Source organism: Camelus dromedarius, chromosome X (genome assembly GCF_036321535.1).
Source record: "Camelus dromedarius isolate mCamDro1 chromosome X, mCamDro1.pat, whole genome shotgun sequence".
Taxonomy (NCBI): domain Eukaryota; kingdom Metazoa; phylum Chordata; class Mammalia; order Artiodactyla; family Camelidae; genus Camelus; species Camelus dromedarius.
Window position 1 is genome coordinate 17469019 of NC_087472.1, and position 19374 is coordinate 17488392.

The 19374-nt window shown below is 38.6% G+C and overlaps 1 pseudogene; it reads left to right on the forward strand.

The window, feature by feature from the left end:
- Positions 1–11648: 11648 nt before the first annotated feature.
- Positions 11649–12583, forward strand: LOC105098829 (olfactory receptor 10A5-like; annotated as a pseudogene).
- Positions 12584–19374: the final 6791 nt, after the last annotated feature.

The window sequence follows — 19374 nt, forward strand, 5'->3', positions numbered from 1 at the left end:
CCAGAAGCTCTTAGTCCCATGCTCACTCTCCTTCCCTTCTCCATATAATCTATTGATAACACCAAGACATCAGTTGCATGGTGCACAAATTTCCATGAAAATCTGGAATGTTTCCAGTTTAATGCCATCTCTCCATGTCCAAATATTTCTGTAATTTTAGTTGGACTTTTTTTTAATTTTCAAAAAAGTAGATATCACCCCCATATTTGCCAAAGTAAACATTCCACTTAGCTCTTGATTCTACCTTTTCTCACATTCATCAGGATCGCATTCTTGTCACTATCACCCTTGACCTGGCCCCAAATATTTAATTTCTACATCTGCACTAGCAGTTGTTACTTAATAAACATTTTCCTTCAGCTAACAAATGTTCTAGGATCATGCTTACCTTAAGAAGACCTTTCAATAGTCCTAGCACCCCTTAAGTATTTATTTTGCTCCTTTAATTTCACCACACAAAAAAACTCTCCTGAGCATTTTCTACACCCACAGTCTCCAATGTGTGACCCCTACTCTCTCTCATCTTTATCCCCTTGAAATCTGGTTCCATTATGGAACTGCTCCTTGTCAATCACTATAGATGATCTAATCACCCAAATAAATAGTATTTTCTCATCTTTCTTTTTCTCAGACCCCTCTACCATGTTGACAATGTTGATCACTCAACGTACTCGAAATCCCTTTCTCACAATTTCTTGTTTCTCTCCCCTCTCCAACGACATCTTTCATCTATCTCCATTATAACTGTCCCTCTTTGCCACATCAATTCAATGGAGGCATCCCCCCAAGCTTTTACCATTGGATGTTGTCTCTCCCCAAGTTGATTTTATTCATTTCTGTAGTTGCAAGGATCACTTTTTTGAAATTTCACCCAGTTTCAATCTCAAGTACAAACTTCTCTCCAGGGTAGCAGTCCCACTCTCTGTGACTGGAATCACCATTTTTCTAATTAGAAAGTCTCCAAACCTCAGCGTCTCTCTTTCTTTCTTTCTTTCTTTCTTTCTTTCTTTCTTTCTTTCTTTCTTTCTTTCTTTCTTTCTTTCTTTCTTTCTTTCCATTTTTTATTGATTTATAATCATTTTACAATGTTGTGTCAAATTCCAGTGTTCATCACAATTTTTCAGTCATACATGGACATATACACACTCATTGTCACATTTTTTTCTCTGTGAGCTACCATAACATTTTGTGTATACTTCCCTGTGCCATACAGTATAATCTTGTTTATCTATTCTACAGTGTCCTTTATTTAATTTCTACCCCTTCCTCTCCCTCAACACCCACATCCGGTTAGTCACAAACTTATTTTTCTTTTCCTTCACAATGCCTCTCCTCTGTCTATTCCTCTCTTTGGCTTTCTTAGTTAAAGTGCTTAATACACTACCTCACACCCAGGCTATTGTATTGCAATAGCCTCTTAACTGCCACCAGTTTATCTCCTTTCCCATCCATCCTCTGCACTGCTGACAGATTAATATTCTTAAAGCATCACTTTGACTGTCACTCCACTACTTTAAAATTTCCCATGGTTTCCCATTGTTTACAGGATCCAGTCCCTACATCTTACGCTGCCAATTAGATGCTTCACAGTTTGGCTGAAGCTGTCATTTCTCCTTTCCATATGCTCTGTGCTCCAGCCACACTGTGCTTTTTTCACTCCTTTCCATAAGCTGACTTGCAAATAGTCTATTGGTTACTTGCATGCATGGGCGCTGGACTCAGATAGGCCCAAGTTCGAAACCTGGCTCTGCCACTTCATAGTTGTATAATATTGGACTACTTATATAGCCTGTCTGGTCTTAGTTTCCTTATTTATAAAATAGGGATAGTAGTGGAATCCTACCATATAGGCTTATTAAAAGAATTAAATGAGGTAATGCATCTAGAGTGCTTAGCACGGTGCCTGGTGCTTAGAAAACAACAACAACAAAGAAGGAGCAGGAGTTTGCTATTATTTTATCCATATTATACACTCTTCCTGGTTCTCTGCTCAGTCCATTTCTGTCTTGAATGTCCTCTCCCAATCTCACCTACTGAAGTCCTTTGCATCTTTTAAAAAACATCTCAAATGCTACCTCCTCTAAGAATTCTCCTCTGCTTCTTCTAACTTGAGCACTTTGTTTGAATACCTCGTCATTTTTCATCCCACCTTAGAATAAAGCCATCAGCCTTCTTTGGCAGATTGAAAGCTCTTTTTTACCCTGTGTTCTAATCATATTTGTGTCACCCACAATATCTATCACAATAGGTGGTATAGAACAGACACTTAATAAACATCTGTTGCCTGACTATGGCTGGAGATCACATCATTAGATGGACAGGGTTCAGAGATTGGTAAACCATGACTATGGAGTAATTAAAGTTTCTAGTGTTTACACTAGCATCCCCTTTCTTTTCTTTCTTTCTTCCCCTATCTCCTACTCCCGCTTATTTTCTTTTCCATCTTGTTCTTCTCCTGTCCCTAGTCTTGCTAGTGTGCTCCATGGCCATTATTTAATCCTGCTTATGGCCCTTGAGGGCAAAGAGGTTCCTATGACAACCTCAGATCTTGTCCCTTTGTCCTTACCACTTAAGCTTTGATGAAAACCACCCTCCTATCTACTACAAATTCTTACAAGAGGGGTTCATTAAATTTATGATCCAATTCTTCATCTGAAACCTGTGATAAAAATACAGAGCAAGAAATTAGACTTCTTTATGTAATGGCACTTAGCCTGCCCAGATACCAATCACCACTCTATGTCAGTAACATTCTTCAGCTCTTGAAGATTGCCTAGCCCAAACTTTGCTTTTAGTCTGCAAGTAAATTTTGAGATCTAGTTATCTAGTTATCTAATTTTCAAACTTTCCTTCCTTGGAATCTCCAAAGTAAGTCCTGTTAAGTATAAAATTGTGGCCATGTGAAATTATCTGTAAGCTTCATTGATGTCCTCTGAATTTTCCACCATTCACCAAGCCATGTGATTATAGAGACAAATAAGATATGGTCGACCCTTTGATGGAAGTGTACAATCTTGTAAATAAAGATTTTATGAACTTTGCATTTTATATGCCACTGGGTAAGAAATATTGGTTCTCTCAACTCCTGACTCCTAATCACAGCATCAGCATCATTCTGGCATTCTGGCTGCTTTTCTTTGCAGTGAACGAAGCTGTTCATTTTTCCCCCTCTTTTTTCATCAAAGAAACAAAAGGGGAGAGAAGAGAAGGAACTAGTATTTGTTGAATACTTATTTTTAGCTGGTGTTTTGCATAAAAGGCACTTATATTCAAACCACACAACAACCTATTCAGGTGGATATTGTCCCCGTTTTACAGATGAGGTAGCTGAAGTGCCCCAAACTTAAACAATTTGTCCAAGGTCACTCAACTAGCAAAAGGCTAAGTTGGGATTTGACGGCTTCAAAGCACATGCTTTCTCCACTCTACTGAACTACTACCCCTGTGTAAATCAACACCTGTACACCAGAGTAAATCCCTTTTTTCAGCACTTGCACAGTGGATGTGGACCCTTTCCTATAGACTCTGGTTCAAATTTCTACACAGCCATCCCCTACCACCCATGGAAGTCAGAATGCTCTCTCCAACTTCCCAGTCTACTCTGAAGTGAGTCCTCTTGTGGGAACCTGAAAATCTATCTTGTGTCCCATGTGGTCGCCCCCCTGAATGGATCCCTTCATTTTTACCCTAGGAAACAAAGATATGGGAAAATTCTTTAAAATGCATCTAGTGAATTTCTCAAAGCTGCATTCTAGAAAGAATGGAGCCAGATTTTACTCCTAATGGCTTCTTTAGAGAAAGAGGTAACACTGTTTTGGGGAACAAAAGAAAAAGAAGTGTGTTTCTTGAATTTGTCTTAGCAAAGAGATTTTATGGATATAGTGGTAGATGTTTCCTTTATGCTATCTGAAACAGAAAAAAAACAGTAAAATAATCGGCAATAAAAGTCAGTTTAAATACAGGGATAACTCCATTTAAGAAAATCTACTACCTAAAATTCTGTATTCATAAAACAGAGATATAGCAATCAGACAAGTAGTCATATTACAAAATATTCCTCACTTTTCTAAAATTTGCTACAGGACTTCTTTTCTTAGAAAGCCCACCTAGTGCATTTGAAATTGGAGTAGTTTTACAAAAGTTAAAAGATATATATTTGTTAAGGAGCACATATATTATATAATTCAAGATATACCCATAGTGGGACTATGCATGTAGCAGGCATTTAGTAAACATTTTCTAACTGAATAATAGAATGGAAATCTAAAATGCAGCTATTTTCATCTTGAGTATATTCAACAATTTAAATTAACAGCTTTAAATGTTGTCAAATGTTTGAGGCATTTGCTTTAATGAATAGACATAAACCATTTGTAATCAGCAATATTGATTTATACTAGGTATGCTAGATTCTTTTGAGGAGGTTAAGCACGACCCCTGCAACCTTGTTTGCAATATTAATTTTCTCAGTAAATTTTTTCTTCATAGCTAGTGCAATAGTGAAACTCGGTAGATCACTATTCAGAGGATTCCAAATTCACTATGAGTTCTAGAAATTTAACTACAAATTAAAGTCTGAAAAGAAGAACTGATATTTTGAAAAGGGTCTCCTAGTGGTATTGAACCAAAAGGAGGGAGTAGAAGTTTGAAAATACTTTTTGTTAACTATTGATTCAGTGCTGACCATACTCAAGAGGAAGCAATTGTATTTCTGGATCTTTATTTAGTCAGCAAATATTGTGTGTCTACTAGGTACAAATATTTCCATCACAGGTCTATACTCAGTTTTATATTAAGTGAGTGCTTCAAAAATAGATACATATTTTACTACAAATAAAAGAGGAAATATTTTGAAAAGGACTTTCTGAAGTACTGAACTAGAGGTGGCAAGAAAGGGAAAGGGTTCAGAGACAATATGAAACAGGGATCAAGCAAGGTGGAATGTGCTAGAGAAAGAAAGAGAAAGTATAGCTTCAGATCAACCTTTCCCAATATCCCAGTGTTGCTGAAGGTTGACTCAGTTAATCACAACAGAGAAGTCTGGCTTCATAGTAATAATTGGCTCCTCTGAACCCATAAACTTCAGAGTTCAGGATTTGGTAAGAAATTTGTTGGCAAGAGACATTCTGGATGCTCTTTGTATACTCTACCATTTTATTTAACTTTCTCAGTGGAGGAGGAGAACATTACCCTTGGGAAACAGGCTTAAGGGAAATTGATCTTCATGTGAACAACATATTGAGCAAGCAGACAGGACCTTACTCCCTAATGGGAGGAAGTTAAGGCAGGATATTAAGTTGGGCAGTTAGAGCAGCAACTAGACTGAGAATGCTCTTAATGGTAGATCCTGATTCTCTCTCAAGATGAACAAAGCATCCAGACCATAGGGTTATGGGCCAGCCCTTCTGTAGAGGAAAAGGGTAATGAGAGGTAAGAAAAATCTATCGGGATTTCTATCAGCAGTGACGAAAATACAGCTTGTAGATTTTGGCTGGGGTGGGAAGAAAGTCATACCAATAAACATTTATTAATATGCTACTGGGGACTCATTCTTATGTTAGATATGTGAAGGAGATCAGAGGAGAACAATTTTAAAAACTGTAAATTTGTCACAATCAGCGAAGAAGAGGAGTCTAGGAGCAGAAAGTTTCAAAAATAAAATTTGAGTGGTGACAGATAGTGCTCTTGAATGCTGCAAGGTGGGTATTTAGAGAGCAGTGAGTAGGAGAGGTACTGAGGTTTTCTCCATTGTTAAAGTCAAACACCAGGACAATAAATGAAAGATGCAAGAAAATAAATGTCACCACTATTCAAATTTGTAGCACCGTAAGTATATGAGCAGATAAGTATTAGAATGATGGAACAAATGTTTCAGTTCTTTTGAATATAAGGAAATTGAGCAGGCATAGAAAGTTTACCAAATGCTATTTCTTTACTTAGAGGACAAGATGAACATAGTCAATTAGAAAAATATATAACTCTAGAATGGTTTACTAATGGAATGTTTTCTGAACTCTATCAATTTCAGATTTTTGCTATAAAGCAATAACCATGATTAGAGTCTACATTGATAGGTTAAATGAGGAACTTAGATATTTATGCAGATAATTTAGATCTCTCACATTTTTATATGAAGTATTTTGGCAGTTGGGACCAAAAAAGTATGAGCCATTATTCTCGGCACTATTTACTAGGATAATTGTTGCCATTCTTCACATTTAGGCTAGGTATGTCACATAATGACACATCACATATCATTTGGCCCAAGATATTTCCTGGCCTATTTCATTGTCTGTCGTGTTGACAAATGGAACAGAATAGGGAAAAAAGTATTAGGCACCAAAGAATATAGTTGAATTAGAAATATCTGTCACCAGGTCTCAATAATGCTTATCTCCCAGTCTGTTTCTGGGTCTCAGTAGTGTTTGTTTTAGGCATCTCATTAATGCCTATCTCCAGGTTTCAATAATGTCTTTCTCTAGGTCTCAAGGTGCAAAACCACAAATAACAAAATCATTTCCCTGGACACCAAGGGGTTTCTCATATTAAGGTGTGATTCCTTTTAAAAGTGAGTTATCTATAATGTTCCACAAGTTCTGTTCAAAGAAAAATAAACTTTTAACCAAATTTTCCTGTTGCCTGGGACAAACTTGAATTATTCAAGACACTACTTACAGTAAGTTTTTTGACAAAAAAAAAAAAAAAAAAAACCTTTCATCTATTGGCAGAAGAGCTAGTAGAGTACGAGTTAAGGATTTCTTCTCTACTCTGCTTTTCCAAAGACTCTGTTTCTGGGTAGTTTTCCTGTTCACCAGCCTAGTATCGCTCAGATACCACTTTCAGGAACAGGTTTATATGTATTTGGACCAAGGGATGACCTAAATAGTGAGGACTGGGCTACTAAGATGATCTTCTGTACCTACCAGTTATCCTTGATATCATTAAACAATTTCCCTGATATCTGTATAGTATAACTTTGGGGAGAATAAATTTAGATCGAAGGGCACATTTGCATGTTATATGTTTGTCAGTTATATTTTTAATGGATAGATCTGGAGGTGTAAAGAAAGGGAGAGCACTGGGTTTCTGATTGTTTTAAGATGTATAACATGATGATTTAATGTATGTATACATTGTGAAATGATGACCACAATCAAGTTAACACATTCATCACCTCACATAGTTACCTCTTTTTTGTGGTTAGGACACCTAAAATCTACTCTTAGCAAATTTCAAGTACACAGTGCAGTGTTATTAGCTATAGTCACTGTGCTGTTCATTATTCATATTATAACTGAAAGTTTGTACCTTTTGACCAACATCTTCCCATTTTCCCCACCCTACACACCCAGACCCTGGTAACCATGGTTCTACTCTGTGGTTCTATGAGGTCATCTTTTTTAGATTCCACATATAAGTGAGATCATACAGCATTTGTCTTTCTGTGCCTGATTTATTTCACTTAGCATAATGCCCTCTAGGCTCATCCATGGTGTTGCAAATGGAAAAATTTCCTTCATTTTAGGACTGAATAATATTCCATTTATATACATACCACATTTTCTTTATTTGTCAATCCACCAGTGGACATTTAGGTTGTTTTCATATCTTGACTATTATGAATAAAGATGTAATTAACATGGGTATGCAAATACCTCCTTGAGATATTGATTTAATTTACACTGAATATATACCCACAAGTGGGATTGCTGGATCCTATGGTATCTGATAGGTACAGCCAGATAATTGCTCTTCTTTATCAAGCTGTATATTTTTCCTCTAGAGCAGTTAACCTTCAGCAATTCTTCAGAGTCCTCCTCACTATCCCCTTTTCCAAGAGATTTTCCTGGATTGACTCTAGAAGAGGTAATGAGTTTGGGCTTCTATAGTTAGTTTCTTACTCCCTAGTTATGTTGCTACACTTTCAATTTTATGATTACACTTTTGCAACTATTAGCATCTTGGAGACGGTGAGGGAGGTGAATTTGGGGGTTTTATTTAATATTGGGCAACAATTTTTCATGTTAATGAATATCTTTTTTAGTGATTATAAGCACATAGGAGAATTAATACCAAGACAAACCCTGACTAAGAGAATACCACAGGAAAGGGGGAAAGGGAATATGTTTAATTAGATTTTCTGGGTAACTGAAGGTTAAGAATAAAGCTGTTTTCCATTGTGTTGGCTAAGAAAAAGAAATATTCCACCAAGCTATCTGAGTCCACTGTCCTGACTTAGTAAATCAAGTATAAGTGATATACTTGAATCACTCTTTACTGATTGAAGATCTTTCAGAGCCTCCAGCCATTATTTTGAGCATTAATTCTGATTGACCAGAACTAAAGATGAAATTAAGGGAAAAAGAGTAGGACTGAATGTATTCCAACCCCAGGATATCTCTTAGAAATTGTTTTCTTGACTGAGCTCATTTCATTATCTGTCTCCTTCATGCAAAAGCAAAATGAGAAAAAACAGAATTTTTAAAAATCTCAGATAATTGATAGCTCTGGGTAGTTGGATTGCCATTAATGAAGGTTTCACTGAGACTCACATTGACGGGAGTCTAACAGTTCCCCATGGAATTGTGCTTTTCTGTGCTTCATATGCAGAGGATGTTCCTGATACGCGATCGCTCACCCTGTGCTTTGGGCAATTTTTACAGAGTAAGTAAAGGTTACACTGACACTTTCACTCCCTTCCCTGGTCCCTTTTGAGACCAAGGACAAGAGTTTGTCAGACTTTTGCTTAAGAGCTTGTTGTGTGGCCACAGTGAGAGCTGTCTCTCAGAGCTGGGGCTCTGTCTATTACCAGATTACTGATCCATATGCAGATTGAAGCGATCATCCCAGGAATGGATCACAGCCCAGTAGATCTATCAAAAAGGAAGGAAGGAAGGAAGGAAGGAAGGAAGGAAGGAAGGAAGGAAGGAAGGAAGGAAGGAAGGAAGGAAGGAAGGAAAGAGAGAGAGAGAAAGAAAGAAAGAAAGAAAGAAAGAAAGAAAGAAAGAAAGAAAGAAAGAAAGAAAGAAAGAAAGAAAGAAAGAAAGAAAGAAAGAAAGAAAGAAAAGAAAAGAAAGAAGGAAAGGAAGGAAGGAAGGAAGGAAGGAAGGAAGGAAGGAAGGAAGGAAGGAAGGAAGGAAGGAAGGAAGGGAGAAAATTCTCCTCAAACTAAATTACCTACTTAGTCCACCCATCTCAGGAATAGACATGATCATCCATGCAGTTGCTTAGGCCACCCTCTTTTTATGCAATCCACGTCATTTCATTAGAATAATCTTTTTATTAAAGTTTAATATGCATGCAGAAAAGAACAAAAATATGTATCAATTCTACTATGCAAAAAGCCTTAAAATTAATCCACCTTACTCCAGCCCAACTTGATCCTAGCTACTGTCTCTTATCTGGATTACTATATTAGTTTCCTCATCAGTTTTCTCACTTTCCTTTTAACTCCTTGCACCCTCCACGTAGAAGCCTGAGGGAGCTTTTCAAAATGTGAATCACATCATGCATTCTACAAACTCAACTCCTATCACTCTTTCCCTCACCTGCATTACCTGTTGCCCTCCGGCCACAGTTGTTGTTTTTGCTGTTTGCTTGTTTGTTTTAATTCTTCCAGTATTCAAGTACTTATCTCACTCAGGGCCTTTGCACATGCTGCCTCCTTACCTGTAATACCTCCCCTCTGACTGTTCTTATAGCTGACTACTCCATATCCATCAAATCTTAGCTTAAATATGACTTCCTCTTCAGAGAGATCTTTGCTAACCATCTTACCAAAATGAGGTCACCTCTCCAGATATATTATTTTTGTATTAGGACCCTGTATTTCTCCCTCATAGCATTGATCGCAATAGTAGTGTTACAGTTATTTTAAAGATCACCCCTGCTTCTAGGATGTAAGCTCTGGGAACACTGAGACCATGAATTTCCTCTTCTTAATTTTATCTCCAATGCCTACCTAGCCCAATACATGACACATAGTAGGTGTCCAAAAATATGTGCTGAGTAAATAAACTACTGATTGAAAGAATGAATAGAATTCTGAGCTGAAACCTTTCTTTTGTGATGACATTAATCTATCTTCACTGCAAGAAAAGAGAAGATGAAAGAGGATTAAGGGGGCTGATGCACCCTTAAACTTGGAGGCACCAAGGAGCATGCCTGTAAACCAAAAGGGAAAATCAACTTTATTCATTATTAATTAATGAGACTTGGGATTGAATAATAAAAATCTAATGATGCTAATTTTGATTCTGAATGCTGGCTGCCAGTCCCTGAAGACAAGGTAAAATGGTAGGTAATAGGACACTGCAGTTTAATTCCCCAATTAGGAAGCAGTTTTCACCCCCAGGGACAACTCTAGTTGCAGATTGATTTTCCTTACACACTATAATTATATTCGGTACCACCTTAGGCACCTTAAATATCCTGAATACCCCTATTACAGGTGGATCTTCCTTAACACAAGCTCAGTGTATTAATAATCCATATTGGTACAAAGGGTAAATTATGTAGAAATTCTTTCATGTCACAGAAGCATTCTTAATAAGAGTCCTCTGAATAGCCAGTTCCCTGAGTGGATTTAAAATAGAATTTTATTTACAAAATATGACTTAATTGTAACCTTTTAGGGACACATTGTCTCTACCGAAAGCAAAGCAGCAAAGATGTCTTTGTTCTATTCCTTGGCCACAACCTAGAACACCAACTGAACTAAGCTCCTAATTCTGGCCTCACACTTACCCCTAATTTAGGCCACAACATAGACCAATTGTTAATCTTATCACACAGTCCAGGCACTAAGACCGGCCAGCCATTTCAAAAATATGCCTCTAAGCTCCAGGGTTAGGGTAGAGGGGCTTGTGGGGACAGGGGAGTTGCATCTATGACTCACTGCTAACCCATCCCTGCTGCTGGAAAAAGAAAAACTAAATGCACATCCTACTGCTTGTGAGTCAGGAATGTCATTTTCATTTATGAAGGATGGAACATTATTTTTCTCTAACATTTTGAGTGAATAACTTTACATACATTTCCCTCCAATTTCCATAGGAATTCGATGCCATGGAAGCAATCAGCTACACATCCCCAGAGTCTGGCAGAAACTCTTATTTTTCTTACAGGTAATTTAAGATCAATAGTTCTGAATTCCCCTCCTCCCTCCAATTACATTCCTGGTGAAACCCACCCTGACTTAGGGGTTCAGTGGGAGTTAGGGTCATGTGAATTTCAATGTTATTTTACAATTTTGGACTAACATTTCCATTAAGTCTTAAAAGCTGTGTTTCAGAAGTTTAGAGAAGCTTCTGCACCATGTCCCCATTAAGAGGTGTTTGCCTCCCACTGTGAGACTCCCAAAGGTAGAATCATCACCAGTTATGTCAAGGAAGAATGGAAAAGAGAAAAGGAGATGCACTCTTTTATAACTCTCCAGGGCATAGTTTCTGATTCTACTATAACTGTTAGGTAAATACATCTAGTAGAACAAAACAGAAAATTTGTTCCAGAGGAGAAAAGACAGGGCCTTTGAGTTTTATACTATTTGGTATTTCTGGTGCTGTTGCCCTTCTCCGATAACATAACCCTTTTTCCAACTGGTTGTATTTCTCTTCTTTCTCTAGGTCTAAAGCATGAATCTCACAGATATGGGTAATCTGACCATGATCAAAGATTTTCTCCTCCTGGGATTTGGGAGTCTCCATGGGTTACAGTTTTTTTCTTTTTGGGATATTTCTGGGAATCTATGTAGTGACCTTGCTAGGGAATATTCTTATCCTTACAGTCATTTCCCTTGACCACAGCCTCCAAACCCCTATGTACTTCTTTCTGTCCAATTTCTCCTTCCTTGAGATCTGGTACACTACCTCCATTGCCCCTAAGATGCTGCAGACCCTTCTCTCAGGTCCCGAGGTGATTTCTTTTGTAGGTTGTGTGGCCCAGTTTTACTTCTTCGGGTCAATGGCAGTAGTTGAGTGTTTTCTACTGGCAGCCATGTCTTATGACCGCTACCTGGCCATCTGCAGCCCCCTCCAGTACTCATCCCTCATGAAACTCCACACACGTTTCCTGCTTGCAGGTGGGTCTTGGCTGGGTGGCTTCCTAACCCCTGTGGTCACTGTCACCATGACTTTCCAGTTGCCATTCTGTGCAGCCTATAAGATTGACCACTTCTTCTGTGATCTTGCCCCAGTGATAAAGCTGGCCTGTTCTGATACTGAGAGTAGAAAAAACCACTTTCATCCTGGCTTCCTTCATTACCATGGTGCCCTTCCTACTCACTGTAGCCTCCTATATCCACATTGTTGCTGCTGTCTTCAAGATTCCATCAACTGCAGGAAAGCAACAGGCCTTCTCCACCTGCTCCTCCCACCTCATAGTGGTAACTCTGTACTATGGAACACTGGGAACAGTGTATGCCATTCCCACAGAAACCCAGGCTGCTTCCCTGAACAAGATCTCCCTGCTCTACACTGTGGTCACTCCCATGGTCAACCCCATTGTGTACAGCCTGAGAAACAAAGATGTTAAAAATGCAGTAAGGAGGCTCATGAGTCAATGGGCATATACTAAGGAAACCTAATGGCCATCACCATCCCCAGAGAATCTTTTTTCTTGGAGCAGCCTAGGCTTCTTTGAAGGAACTCAAGCACTAGGCTGAGTATTTAGGGGCTCAGACCACTGCTTCCGTCCAGGGAAATAACCAGCAGAGGAGGGACCTTCCCTCAGTTCCTACAGCCTAATGCCCTTGAGACTTTCAGGTTAATTCTTGCGTGGTAAAATTAAGCTTGCCAGACAAATGTGACTCCATCCGGCTATTCTACCATATTTAGGTGTCTTTTAGGGGAAAATTCAAGACCCAAGTTTGCTTGTCACAAAAGTATCTCTCTGTCTCTGTCTCTGTCCATGTCTCTTTCTCTCTCTCTCTCTCTGTTATAGAAATATATGTTGGTGCTAAGGCTTTTTATTTCATTATGTGCATGTGCCCAATGTGCTTATGTGTACACATGCACACACACATACACACGACTACATACATGCATAGTCACCATACCCGTTCAAACTTAGGGGCCCTTCACTGTGCCTCTTCTCATGGTTCATGCACACTTACCTCATCTTTTGTTGTTCCACTCACTTGAACAGTTAATTAATCAAGCCCTTTGAAGACTGAAGTAACATCATCCTTATTCCTCTTAATGTCCCCTATCATGTTGCTCTGCACAGATGCAAAATAATTATTTGTTGATTGAATGAATCAATAACTACTCAAAGCAATGGATGTTTGGTGGACGAAGAGAGTAAAGTAAGTCACTTTTTCCTACCTACACTGGCCCCTCCTCCCCAGCTTCCTCCTCCTGGTCATAGACACCCCCAGCTCCCTCCACAGGCAGCTCTGACTGAGCCTCCCAACCTTGCTCCTTTCCATGCCCCCTCAACCACCCTCCGAACAGTGGCCAGATGTATCTTCTAAAACCAAATCTTAACCCTATCCTCTCCATGTTTATAACTCTCCATGGTTTTCCAGTGCCCCCAGGATGGAGTCAGACTCCTCAGCCTGACTTGTGGCTACCTATTGAGCTCACCCCTCGCCAGTCTCCTTCTCCTCCTTTATGCTCTAGCCACACCAGAATCCTCAAATAGAGTTGGAAACTCCTTAAAGGGAAGATCATATGCACACCATCTCTCTCCCACAGAATCTAGGTCCAAAGTGGGATAAAAAAAATAGCTCAAATAGGCTACAAATAAGTTCAAATAAGACATCTTCAATTGAATTTGTTTTTAGTGAGTTATAGTCAGTTTACAATGTTGTGTCAATTTCCAGTATAGAGCACAATTTTTCAGTTAACATGAACATACATATATTCATTGTCGCATTCTTTTTTGCTGTGAGTTACCACCAGATCTTGTACATATTTCCCTGTGCTATACAGTATAATCTTGTTTATCTATTCTACATATGCTTGTCAGTGTCTACAAATTTCGAACTCCCAGTCTGTCCCTTCCCATCCTCCTGCCCCTGGCAACCATAAGTTTGTATTCTATGTCTATGAGTCTGTTTCTGTTTTGTATTTATCTTTTGTTTTGTTTAGTTTTTGATTCCATATATTAGCGATCTCACATGGTATTTTTCTTTCTCTTTCTGGCTTACTTCACTTAGAATGACATTCTCCAGCAACATCCATGCTGCTGCAAATGGCATCATGGTGTCAGTTTTTATGGCTGAATAGTATTCCATTGTATAAATATACCACTTCTTCTTTATCCATCATCTGTCGATGGGCATTTAGGCTGTTTCCATGATTTGGCTATTGTAAATAGTGCTGCTATGAACATTGGGGTGGAGGTGTCATCCTGAAGTAGGGTTCCTTCTGGATATATGCCCAGGAGTGGGATTCCTGGGTCATATGGTAAGTCTATTCCTAGTCTTTTGAGGAATCTCGATGCTGTTCTCCACAGTGGCTGCACCAAACTGCATTCCCACCAGCAATGTAAGAGGGTTCCCCTTTCTCCACAGCTTCTCCAGCATTTGTTGTTTGTGGATTTTTGAATGATGGCCATTCTGACTGGTGAGAGGTGATACCGCATTGTAGTTTTGATTTGCATTTCTCTGATAATTAGTGATACTGAGCATTTTTTCATGTGCCTTTTGATCATTTGTATATCTTCCTTGGAGAATTGCTTGTTTAGGTCTTCTGCCCATTTTTGGATTGGGTTGTTTGTTTTTTTCTTTTTAAGTCGTAGGAGCTGCTTATATATTCTGGAGATCAAGCCTTTGTCGGTTTCCTTGTTTGCAAAAATTTTCTCCCATTCCATAGGTTGTCTTTTTGTGTTACTTATGGTTTCCTTTGCTGTGCAGAAGCTTGTAAGTTTCATTAGGTCCCATTTGTTTATTCTTGCTTTTATTTCTATTGCTTGAGTAGACTGCCCTAGGAGAACATTTAAAGATGTATGTCAGATAATGTTTTGCCTATGTTTCCTTCTAGGAGGTTTATTGTATCTTGCCTTATGTTTAAGTCTTTGATCCATTTGAGTTTATTTTTGTGTATGGTGTAAGGGAGTGTTCTAGCTTCATTGATTTACATGCTGCTGTCCAGTTTTCCCAACACCATTTGCTGAAGAGACTGTCTTTATTCCATTGTATATTCTTGCCTCCTTTGTCGAAGATTAGTTGACTAAAAGTTTGTGGGTTCATTTCTTGGCTCTCTATTCTGTTCCATTGGTCCATATGTCTGTTTTTGCACCAATACCATGCTGTCTTGATGACTGTAGCTCTATAGTATTGTCTGAAGTCTGGGAGAGTTATTCCTCCAGCCTCTTTCTTTTTCTTCAGTAATGCTTTGGCAGTTCTAGGTCTTTTGTGGTTCCATATAAATTCTATTATGATTTGTTCTAGTTCTGTGAAATATGTCCTGGGTAATTTGATAGGGATTGCATTAAATCTGTAGATTGCCTTGGGCAGTATGAACATTTTAACAATATTGATTCTTCCAATCCAGGATCATGGGATATCTTTCCATTTTTTAAGTCTTCTTTAATTTCCTTAATCAGTGTTTTATTGTTCTCTGTGTATAGGTCTTTCACCTCTTTGGTTAGATTTACTTCTAGGTATTTTATTACTTTGGGTGCTATTTCAAAGGGGAGTGTTTCTTTAGTTTCTTTTTCTGTTGATTCATCATTAGTGTAAAGAAATGCAACTGATTTTTGAACATTAATCTTGTAACCTGCTACCTTGCTGAATTTTTCAATCAGCTCTAATAGTTTTTGTGTGTACCTTTTAGGGTTTTCTATATATAGCATCATGTCATCAGCATATAGTGACACTTTTACCTCTTCTTTCCCAATTTGGATCCCTTTTATTTCTCTCTCTTGCCTGATTGCTGTGGCTAGGGCTTCCAAGACTATGTTGAATAGGAGTGGTGATAGTGGGCAGCTTTGTCTTGTCCCAGATTTTAGTGGGAAGCTTTTGAGTTTTTCACCGTTGAGTACAATGCTGGCTGTAGGTTTGTCATATATAGCTTTTATTATGTTGAGATATGTTCCCTCTATACCCACTTTGGTGAGAGTTTTTATCATAAATGGGTGTTGAATTTTATCAAATGCTTTTTCTGCATCTATTGAGATGATCATGTGGGTTTTGTCCTTTCTCTTGTTGATGTGATGTATTACATTGATTGATTTGCATATGTTGAACCACCTTTGTGTCCCTGGGATGAAACCCACTTGATCATTAAGACATGTTCAATTAAATTGTAATGCAACCCCAAACTTTATTTCCTCTTTGTTTCCATTTATGGGCTTCTGGCCTATGAAGAACTTTGACCTGATGAAAGGTAATCTTTATTGGCTGTCAGTGATGTGAATGAGTGTGTGTGTGTGTGTGTGTGTGTGTGTGTGTGTGTGTGTGTGTATTTACCTCATTCCACTGGGAACACTGGTAGACTCCTCCACCAAAAAAGCCTCTTCCTACAACTTGAGTCAAAGAATGCCAAGCAGTGTGGGAAACACTTTCCCAGCTGGTTCTTCCTACACCCTTCTTAACCACCCACAGAGTTCCCTCTTGTATAGGGTCTAATTGTCTCTTATCTAGTTTTAACTTCTTGTAATTACCCTCAATTAAGAAATAGAGCCTGCAGAACACACTCCTTGTGGTTAAGACGTGGATCCAGAGTAGAAGTGTAATTACTTTTCAGCCTCTCATGAATTCTTCCTAGCCTTCTGTGCTGATCTACAGAGTGGAAATGCTTCATCCGCTCCATCCATACGTGTCTTTCTTTTTTTCTTGAGTCTAGGTTTCTGAGATAGGTCAAGGGCTCTGTTTGGTGTGTTGGCCATTGGGAAATTTCTAAAAATCTGCTAGCGTAAGGTCTACTGAGCTTAGAAAACTTCAATGACTTCCCATTGCTCTTAGGGTCAAGTCCAAATGCCCTGTGGATGTGACCAACATTACTTGTCATAATACCCAAGGACATGTAGCCCATCTAGAGCCTGTCCACAGCCAAAAAGATATAACTCTTTCCTTGATCTCCAGTCTAACGCTTTGTTGCTTTACTTTTCTCTGAACTCCTTTCCTCCCTGGATGTCTTTAAGTTCCTCAAATCTAATTGCCCCCTTGTAACTTTCACACATACTGTTTTTTCCCCTCCCTCACTCCACTTTACACCTGGCTCATTCTTTGGGTTCCACTCGGTCTTTTTATCATACGTTCTTAGAGCACTCTGGCTTTTTCACTTTTTCATTTTAAATTTCTCACAATTGTATTTGAACATTCTGTGTGACATATAATATAGATATAGATATATATCCTCTATGTGGACTATAAACTTCACAAAGGCAGGATCTGTGTTTTGTTTGACCACTACATCCCTAGTACCCAGCAAAGAGCTTAGCAGAGAATAATTGTTCAATAAATACTTGTTAATAAAAGAATGAAAAAGAGCCATCTCAAGTTATTTCACTTATTTGATAAAGTATTATGTTGTTTTCACTCAAGATTCAGTTATTTAATCTTCTTGTGCCCATTAGTTTCACTCGGTTCCCCAAACCAAAGTGTACCTCCTTATTCTCTGCCAATCATCACACAAATGTGTGTAGTGCCCCTGAGAGAATGGAGGAGGGAGGAGCTCAAGACAGCTCATTCCTGCTGGTGAGGAACATATCAAAGTGCATGTCCTGCTCACAGTGATAGTACAGCCTCCCTGCGGAACACAAAAAGCAATACTTTTTTTATTATGGTGCTTTGGTTGCTACACTGCTTCTGCAATGTGAATAGATTTTCTCTATTCAGTGAAACATTATGATAATGATTGGACAGAGTAATTAATAGCAAAATCAGATTAGATTTTCATGTCTCTGTACAAGCCAAAGAGAAATTATCCCCATTAACCTGATCAGTACAAACTGTCATACTAGATTAGAAGAGCTCCAGCTCCAATTTGTACCTTAACCCTCACTGCTTTGGCCAGATGGCTTGCTTGTACCTCAGTGGCTGCCTAGGAAAGAGGGAAAAGAAATCTGGAATGGGCAGTTCAGGGGTGAGGACAGACAACATGGGCTTCAGTCTTGCCCTAAAGGAAGTTTGTCAGTAGTATGTTCCACAATATCAGAAACCCATCTATGTTAATATTTCTATACAAAGGGGCCAGGCTAGGAAGCAGGGAAGGCTACATGGTTCTCAGGGCAGTGGCATTAATTGTGAAAGGTAATTATTGTGTTCCAGAAGAGAGAGAACCTAGAGACAAATTTCAGAACTTTTAGAGCAGAGGACTACCAAGAGTTAGAAAAGTATCAGGAACTCAGACAAATGAATTGGGGCTCAAAATGGGATTCAAAGGTTAATTTTAGTATAAACCAAGAGTAGAAGCAAAAAATATTTAGGGCATTCTGGCAGGGGGCTCCAAGATTCCTAAACTTTAACCCATTATCTATTTCTTCTGCTTCTCAGGCTCCATAGCCTCTTCAAGTTTATCTTCTATGCCCAACTTCATCTGTAGTGCAAGATTGCTGCTGGCATAAATATGAATGAAGACACAAGCAAAGTGGGGACATAGTGTCTGGTCCCACTACTCTTCTAGCTGGTCAAGATTGGGGTTTAATAAAGCTGATATCAAACTGTGTTTCACAGAACCATCAAATAGGAGGGATTGTGTGACAAGCCCATCAGAATTTATATATCTAAATGTGTGTCATCCCCTTCACAGAAGTCCACTGGGGAAACTATACACTTATTCCATTGATGCTAAAAACAAAGTCATTCGAACTTATTTTTGAGTATTTTCTTTAGGGTCTTCGATATGTTCTTTTGGATTTCTTCAGCTAAGGTTAATGTTCATCTTTTGAGGATGGATTTACATTCTACAAATGGCCAAAAGTCTCTTTGAGTTTGTTCTAACTAATAACTATGGAGATTAAGTTGAGTGATATCATTCAAATAATTTGAATTCTTTAACTAGTGTTCTTATAGTTACAACCATTAAATGTTGTCCAAGCCCATGGACTAAATCAGAGATGGCAAGAATCTAAAGATCAGACAGACCAGTTGGACTTACCTAAGCTCTGAGCAGGGCCTAAATAAACTCAAGCAAGTGACCAAAGTGTCACAGAGACCTGGCAGTGGCAATAGTAGAGATCAAGGCAAGAAATACGCAGAAGGAATTCAGGAGTCCCAAGAGCAGATAGAATTAAATTATTAAAGTAAGGATTAGAAAGGCCTGAAGAGAGGCAAATCAGAATCCGACTCTCAGGGGAAATGGATTATCAATTGAGGAACCAAAGAAGAGATTTGGATTCTAGAAGAAGTTATAGGAAATTAAGCAGGAACCCCAATAAAATTATGGGAAGAAAAAGTCAGAGTAAACCTGAATTTCTAATATTTCT